The following is a 7857-nucleotide window of genomic DNA, read 5'->3' on the forward strand; positions in this document are numbered from 1 at the left end:
GGAGACCCTTTGGTCCCGGTTGGTGGCACCAACCGGGACCAAAGGGTCTCCTGACTGGGCTCTGCACACTGCCCACGTGGAGGGCCTTTAGTCCCGGTTCTGGATTGAACTGGGACTAAAGGGGGGAGGTATTAGTACCGACACTTTAGTCCCGGTTCCGGAACTGGGACTAAAGGCCCTTACGAACCGGGACTATAGGCCCTTTTTCTACCAGTGACCGTGCTAGGCCAGAAGGAAGCATCTCCAAGGGCCATGAAAATGAGGAGGTCATTGAGTTTTGTATTGACTTTATTCCTGACCTTAAGCCGATTGGTGTTCCTGAATCGCGGCATAAGGACAGACTGGATGGAAAAGGCACGCTAGGAGGGGAACAAATAATATGTATGGATGGACATTCTCTCACTGAAGCACACTACACAGTTCTACAGAATTCTGCCTTGGTCGCTCCGTATATGGATGAACACAAGAATTTGCTACGCTCCAAACACCCGGAGCGGTCTGATGACTGGATTACACGTGAACAAACCAGGAGTTTCGCCAGCTGGTTGCAGACACGTACCATGCATGACACCTCTATTGAAGATGACTTGTACTTGCTGTCCCAGTTACCATCTTCGAATATAATGACTTTCAAAGGGTACGAGATAAATGGTAATACATTTTACACGATCGCCCAAGATAAGAAGAGCACCAACCAAAACAGTGGTGTCCGCTTTGATGCAGAAACCAAGACAGGAAAGGAAACATATTATGGTTATATACATGACATATGGGAACTTGACTATCGACGTGGTTTGAAGGTCCCTTTGTTTCGGTGCAAATGGGTCAATATGACACGAGGCGGGGTAACAGAAGACCCGCAGTACGAAATGACAACAGTGGATCTCAACAATCTTGTGTATGCAGACGAACCATTCGTCCTAGCCAATGATGTGGCACAGGTTTTTTATGTGAAGGACATGTCTACCAAGCCAAGAAAAAGAAAAGATAAGGAAGCGAATGCATCATACGATGAGCCAAAGCGGCACATAGTCCTTTCTGGGAAGAGAAACATCGTGGGAGTGGATGACAAGACAGACATGTCAGAAGATTATGAAAAGTTTGATGAAATTGCTCCATTCACAGTGAATATTGACCCGAGCATCCCATTAAATGATGAAGATTTTCCATGGTTACGGAGCAAAGGGACACACGCGAAGAAAAAGTTTCACACCCAAAGATCTGGGATGTGATCGGCTTCACTATCATCACTTTCTTCTGTGTTTCACACCCAGGAGGCAATCTCTGTAATAGTTAGGGTAGTTATGTGTTTTGGCATTTGAAACGCGAAGAAAATTTATGTGCAAACAAATTCTTTCATGCCTTTACTGATTTTCTTAAGCTAAATGACCCTGAAATTGAAAAGCATTTCAAATGAACTCAGAAAAGGTTGAAAGTTGGCATGATATCATAATTTCACCGACATAGCATGTGCAAAAAAGTAGAGAGGGTTACCGCAAAAACTGGATACACTTCGTGTACTAAATGGACAATCTCTTTCGAAGTATCAGGGTTTCGGACGAAAACTCATCCGTTACAAAAGGCATTTCATTTTTTAAATAACCTAAGCATTACCAAATTGAATATAATGATAAAACACACTAATATTAAACATAAGAAAAAAGAATCACAGAAAAATCTATTCTCAAAGTTAAGTTATTCACAAACTAGTGATTCATACAAATTTCAAATAAATCAAAATTTAAACTATTCAAATTTGTAAACTACCGGTACTAACAGAAAGTTTGTAATTTTTTGTACCTAAAGCAAAAATATTCACAAAGAAACTCAAAATACAGCAAAAAAACAACTCAAACAAAAATAAATAAAGAAAAAAAGCCCACCTACTGCGCCACAGCGGCCTGCATACGACGAGAAACCCAACCTGTTGTTGGGCCAGGATGCAGGCCCGCAAAGGCCCAGTAGGCCCACAGGGCAGCATAGAACATTTAGGCCCAGTAGGCCTGCTTTGGAGAGGAGCTCTAGGGAGCTACCGCACTGGGGCTTATAAACCAGTGCGGACGCCCCTCGGCTAGCGAGGTGGAACTAGACATTTCGCACCGCACCTGCGCCAGCGCACCCCCTTTAGTGCCGGGTGGTAGCACCAACCGGTACTAAAGGGTGGGCCTTTAGTATCGGTTGGAGCCACCACCCGGCACTAAAGGGGTGCGGTTCCCGCCGCTTGGCCTGGCCAAAACAGGCCTTTAGTACCGGTTGGTGGCTCCAACCGGTACTAAAGGTCCATCCTATATAACTAAACACTTCAAAAATTTCAGTTTCTCCTCTGATTCTTCTCCTCTGCCCCGTCGCCCGCCGCCCCCGTCTCCATAACCCTCGTCGCCGCCCGTGTCCCTGTCATCCCCGTCGTCACCGCCGCGCCATCCCGGCCCGTCCCGCGTCGTCCCCGTCCCCGTCATCGCCGCCCCGTCCCCGTCGTCGCCGCGCGCCCCGGCCCGTCCCCGTCGTCGCCGCCCCATCCCTGTCCCCGTCGTCGCCATCCCCGTCGTCGCCGCCCCCCATCGCCTCTCGCCTCGCCGGTGAGCACACACACACACACATATAGCATTGTTAGAAATTTTTCTTTTTTTAGTTATAGAAATAGTTAGTTATATAGCATTGTTAGAAATGTTATAGAAATGTTAGAATTGTTAGGAATTTTTCTGTTTTTTAGTTATAGAAATAGTTATAAAATAGTTAGAATTGTTAGAAATTTTTCTGTTTTTTAGTTATAGAAATAGTTATAAAAAAGTTAGAAATTTTTCTTTTTTTAGTTTTAGAAATATTAAAAATGTTATACAAATGTTAGTTATATATATAGAAATGTTATAATTTTTTCCTGTTTTTAGTTATAGAAATATTAGAAATGTTATAGAAATGTTAGTTATATAGCATTGTTAGAAATGTTATAGGAATGTTAGTTATATAGAAATTTTAGTTATCAAAATCCAATCATTAAAAAATGTTACTTTTTGCGGGCATATAGCTAGTATTTGTTCTCGACGATGCCCGGCCCGCATCCTCGCCGTCGACCCGTCCGCGACGACGTCCGGCTGACCCATGTCCGGGACTGGGCTCCGCCGGGCTGGCACTGGGAGGTGCTGCCTGGAGGGGCGCGCCGCTTGATGAGGAACCCGACCCCGGGTCCCGTCGTCGACCCTGATCTCGTTTGGTGGCGTTCGCGTGGGCCAGTTTCGGTGTGGAGGGAGCCGTCCCCGCCGGAGGTGGTACGTCGCCGTGTCAGGGAGGAGGATGAGCACGTCCATCGCTACATGGTTGCGTTAGAGGGCGGCAGGTTCTCCAATACCTGGCAGTTTCTTCAGGGATCTCACTTCAGCTATGATCCTGTGAGGGTTCCTTCTCTTTGGGTGTCCACCGCCCGCGCCGCAGGAACCGCGAGTGTCCTAGATTCTTCTGTAGTATTCGATCTTTATTAGCTACCTAGCCAGTGATGTACTCGATATATAATATTCGAGACGATGTATTCGAGATTATATATTATTCGAGACGATGTATTCGAGATTATATCTATTATTCGAGACGATTTATTCGAGATTATATCTATTATTCGAGACGACGTATTCGAGATTATATTCGATGATGCTTATTATGTACTATGATTGATTTAGTTTTTCCTTATTAATTGATTGCATCCATGCATTGTAGTTTGAATATATTTCTTTTGGATTAGTTAAACAAAACCTATGGCGGACAATACCTGCAGAGAGGGAGAAGGCCCTGTTCAATATCATACGCAATCCTCGCGGGCCAGATGATGATCAGAATGAAGAAGATTATGACGGCTCCGAATATCTAAACAACACCGGGGAGGGTGATATGATATTCGATCGCGATGACCGAATTGATGAAGTCATGAACTATGAACATGACGAAGAAAATGTTGATCTTGAAACAACAAAGACCGGCGAGGTATATATATTTATATAAGCAGGCATCTGGTGATCATCACATGTTTTAAATGACTTGAAGATATATTAACGAATCGATCTTTCTTCTTTCAGCCATCCGGATCGAGCAAATCTTCAGGCAACAGGACGAAACGAGGCCCGAACAAAAAGTTGAAGGAGGGCGTAAAGTACAATATCGAGGCAATCAGACCTAATGGCGAACCATTCGCGCCTAAGAAGATTGCGGACAAGTTCGTTCGTCAGTGCGGAGTTCTTGTGAAGGACCAACTCCCGATCTCCCTTCAAGAATGGAGAGAGCCATCAAAGCCACGTCCAGGAGTTACTTTTGTCGACGACAGACAAAAACATTTGCATTGGGAAACGCTCATGGAACATTTCACCCTACCAGATCATTTCACAAAAACAGATGTGGAGAAAGTCAAGGACGCTGCTCTTAGGAAGATGGCGGTTGCATTCAAGAACCACAAGATTTGTGAATGGGCCAAGTACGTCAACGGAGGAAGGAAGACTCCAGTATTCGAGGGAACACTAGAGAACCAAAGTGCTCATTGGGACGATTTCGTGAAATTCAAGGATTCAGAATTATCTAAGGAACGGTCGAGAATAAACAAGGCCAATGCCGCAAAAAAGGATAAGTTCCATAAGCTGGGGCCAGGTGGCTATGAGGTGGGAATGCCTAAGTGGGATAAGTCTGAGAAAGAGATGCTGGTTGCAGGTGTCACTCCAGAAACATTGAGCTGGACCCTGAGGTGCAGGACTTGGTTCTATGCGCATGGAGGGGATTGGACCCGAAGACAGGCAAAGTTTCCAAGAAGGCATGTCTGGACGGAGCCGAAGATAAGCTACTTGTTGCAATAGAAGAGGCTCGATCCGGGTTGTTCGAGCCCAACAGAGAGAACGACGAGCTTACGCGTGCCCTGGGAAATCCTGAACACCCGGGAAGAACACGAGGCATGGGCGCTATTCCGTGGTATGAGGGGTTTTCGGACTGGAACACCGACTACAGAACCCGTGCGAGAAAGAAGATTGCGGAGGATAAGAAGAGGAAGATGGAGGAGGAGCAGAGGAAGCTAAACTATGAACGCCTTCAAGGCCTAGAATCAGCGCACGCGGACTTGGCAATCAAATTCCAGCGGCAGCAGGAGCAGATCGACTCACTTAGCCAGCAAAGGGGGTCTCAGCAGCTAGCGGATGATCCACCAATGGATAGAACCGTCCCATCCATGCAGAGAAGCAGTGTGGGTTCCGCCCCGGGAGACGCATTGCTGGATAGCTACCCAGTGGATGACATCATGGAGAACACTAACTGCGAGCTACACTTCAAAATGAAGAACATATCCATGAAGGTGGCGGACGCCCTTGCTTTTACAAATCCCCCCGAGGCAACCTTCCATTGCAACCTGATTCCAGCGGGCTATGCTCGTGTCTTGGTTGATGAGGTGGTGGACCAATATTCGGGGCTAGAGCTTGACATTCCTGGAGGTGACGATGAGCACACACTAGGAGAGGCCAACCATCATATCATCCTATGGAGAAAGGATTGCATCATCTTTCGAAGGCCACCGACACCGCGTCATCCGACTCCTCGTCGCAGTCCACCACCGAGTCAGCAGACTCCCGCTCCTCCAAGTCCACCAACGCGTCAGGCCACTCCTCCTCCAAGTCCGGCACAGCTTCAGGCCACTCCTCCTCCAAGTCCGGCAAAGCGTCAGGCCACTCCTCCTCCAAGTCCGGCACAGCTTCAGGCCACTCCTCCTCCAAGTCCGGCATAGCTTCAGGTCACTCCTCCTCCTCCAACTCAGCCACGTCAGCCGTCTTCGCCGCCTCAGCAATCACGGAAGAGAGCTGCCTCAGCTATGGTGCATAGCGGTACAAGTCGAGGTAGTACAGGCGGAGGCAAGCGATTTCAATATGGTCCAAGCCTCGCGCCTCTTCCGCAGAGGCCTTACGACAAGTCCGAGGAGGAAAACGTAGCCATATCGAAGGCCGAGGTGGAAGCCCATTTTGCACCGAAACCGCCACCGCCGCCAAGGGAGAAAGTGCCTGTGGAAAAGATTGACCACTTCATTCGTATGGCTAGACCACCAGCTCCCAAGCCTGTTGACATAGACTATGAGCGCCACCTCAGGAAGTTAAATCGAGCACGTCTACAGAAAGAGGCAAGCTCGAGCTCGAGCAAATCAGCTGGCAAAAAATGCGGTAAAACCGTTCCCCAGCTGGGAGAACAGGCGGCGCAATCAATCTCCCCGCTTGTTGTGCCAACAACACATGAGAGTAGGCGCGCCCAATATTATTGTGGGCAAACCGTTAACGTTCCCGGGCTGGGCGATGTGGTAATAACCGAGGAGCATATTGCGCAGGCTGAGTCGATCGGGATCACTGTTGGACAACTCCTCGATATCGAGCCCATGTCTCCGACTAGAGAGGAGGAAATAAAATGGAAATATGCCCGGGGCCAAACTTTGGTCGAGCCAGAGGAGGTCAATAAGCTCCCAACGAGAATGTATGCATTGCATCAATGGTACATGGACATTACCAAGATTTCCATTCGAGAGTCCCTCATGGTGAATGTCAACGAGGAGCATTACTACCATAAGAAAGCTGTGACCGTTGAGTATTCAGAACTTTTTCAGCTATACAATAAAGACGCACTCAACAAATCTATCGTCAGTTGCTATTGTCTGTAAGTGATTTCTTTCTGTAATTTAAGTCTCAAGCTAGCTGATCATTTTGATCAACCATTACCTGTAATTATCCTCACTATATTCTTTTCTGTGGTATTATGCAGGATGAAGATTTATGAAATGAAAAAAGATGGACGCTATGGCATTGGGTTCGTTGACCCAAATACCATTAATGAATACACATGGAAAATAGATCCATATCACGCAAAATGTGTAGAGGAAAGCATGCTACAGTTCTTCAAGGAACTCAAATACAATGAAGATATACTACTTCCTTACAACTTCCAGTGAGTCACACTGTCTTGTATTACAAATTCTGTTTTTCCCTACTAGCTATAGCTACATATTTTTGCTTACATATATATGCCCGCTTAATTAAGACATGCAAATGTGTGTGCATGCATATTTCACCGGATCTTGTTAATCATTAAAGTTGATGAAGGAACAGTTGAAGTACTAGACTCGCTACTTAAGAAAGCAAGTGACTACAGCATCGTGAAGGGGATAGTCAACAGGTAATTTCAATCATTATTAACTATATCTCGGCCTATTTAATTAGTTCGTCATTTCCTGATAACAACTATTTAATAACCCATTTATTCATTTTCTTTGTCGGCGGGCAGGGCTTGGGCAAAGTTCATCAGGGTCACTCCAGGCCCATGGAAACAAAGTCTGAAATGGTATCGACCCAAGGTAAGTAATTAAGTAGTACTAGCTAGCTGCCATCTCTTTAATTATCATGATTGATTAATTATTATCTGATCAAAATTCCATTCTCGTAAAGGCCCTGAAGCAGGCGCCGGGGAATGATCTATGTGCATACTACGTTTGCGAGAACATTCGCATGATGGCATCCGAAAGGAGCAAATCTCAAAGACAGGAGTGGGTACGATATCGATTGTCAAAACACTATTCACAATTTTTACACCATTATCGACATCTAGTCACACAACTAATACACATGCATATTGATCTCCTTCTTAACAGTTCAAAGAGGTGCGGGACAAGCTCCTAGCACAGGACCGCATAGAAGCAATTCAAGAGGAAATAGCGGGATTTTTGCTCGACCAGGTCATAGATCCCAAAGGAGAATACTATTACCCGCTACCGCCCCCATGAACCACTTCCAATTGTTATTGTGCTCCGAAGGCACCAATTAGCTAGGCTAATACCACTGGCTCCGAAGGCACCAATTAGGAGAAATTATA

The 7857-nt window shown here is 46.1% G+C and overlaps 1 pseudogene; it reads left to right on the forward strand.

Moving 5' to 3' along the window:
- LOC119273501 overlaps positions 1 to 7857 on the forward strand; it is a 27141-nt pseudogene that overhangs the window by 17455 nt on the left and 1829 nt on the right.

This window comes from Triticum dicoccoides, chromosome 3A (assembly GCF_002162155.2).
Source record: "Triticum dicoccoides isolate Atlit2015 ecotype Zavitan chromosome 3A, WEW_v2.0, whole genome shotgun sequence".
NCBI lineage: Eukaryota > Viridiplantae > Streptophyta > Magnoliopsida > Poales > Poaceae > Triticum > Triticum dicoccoides.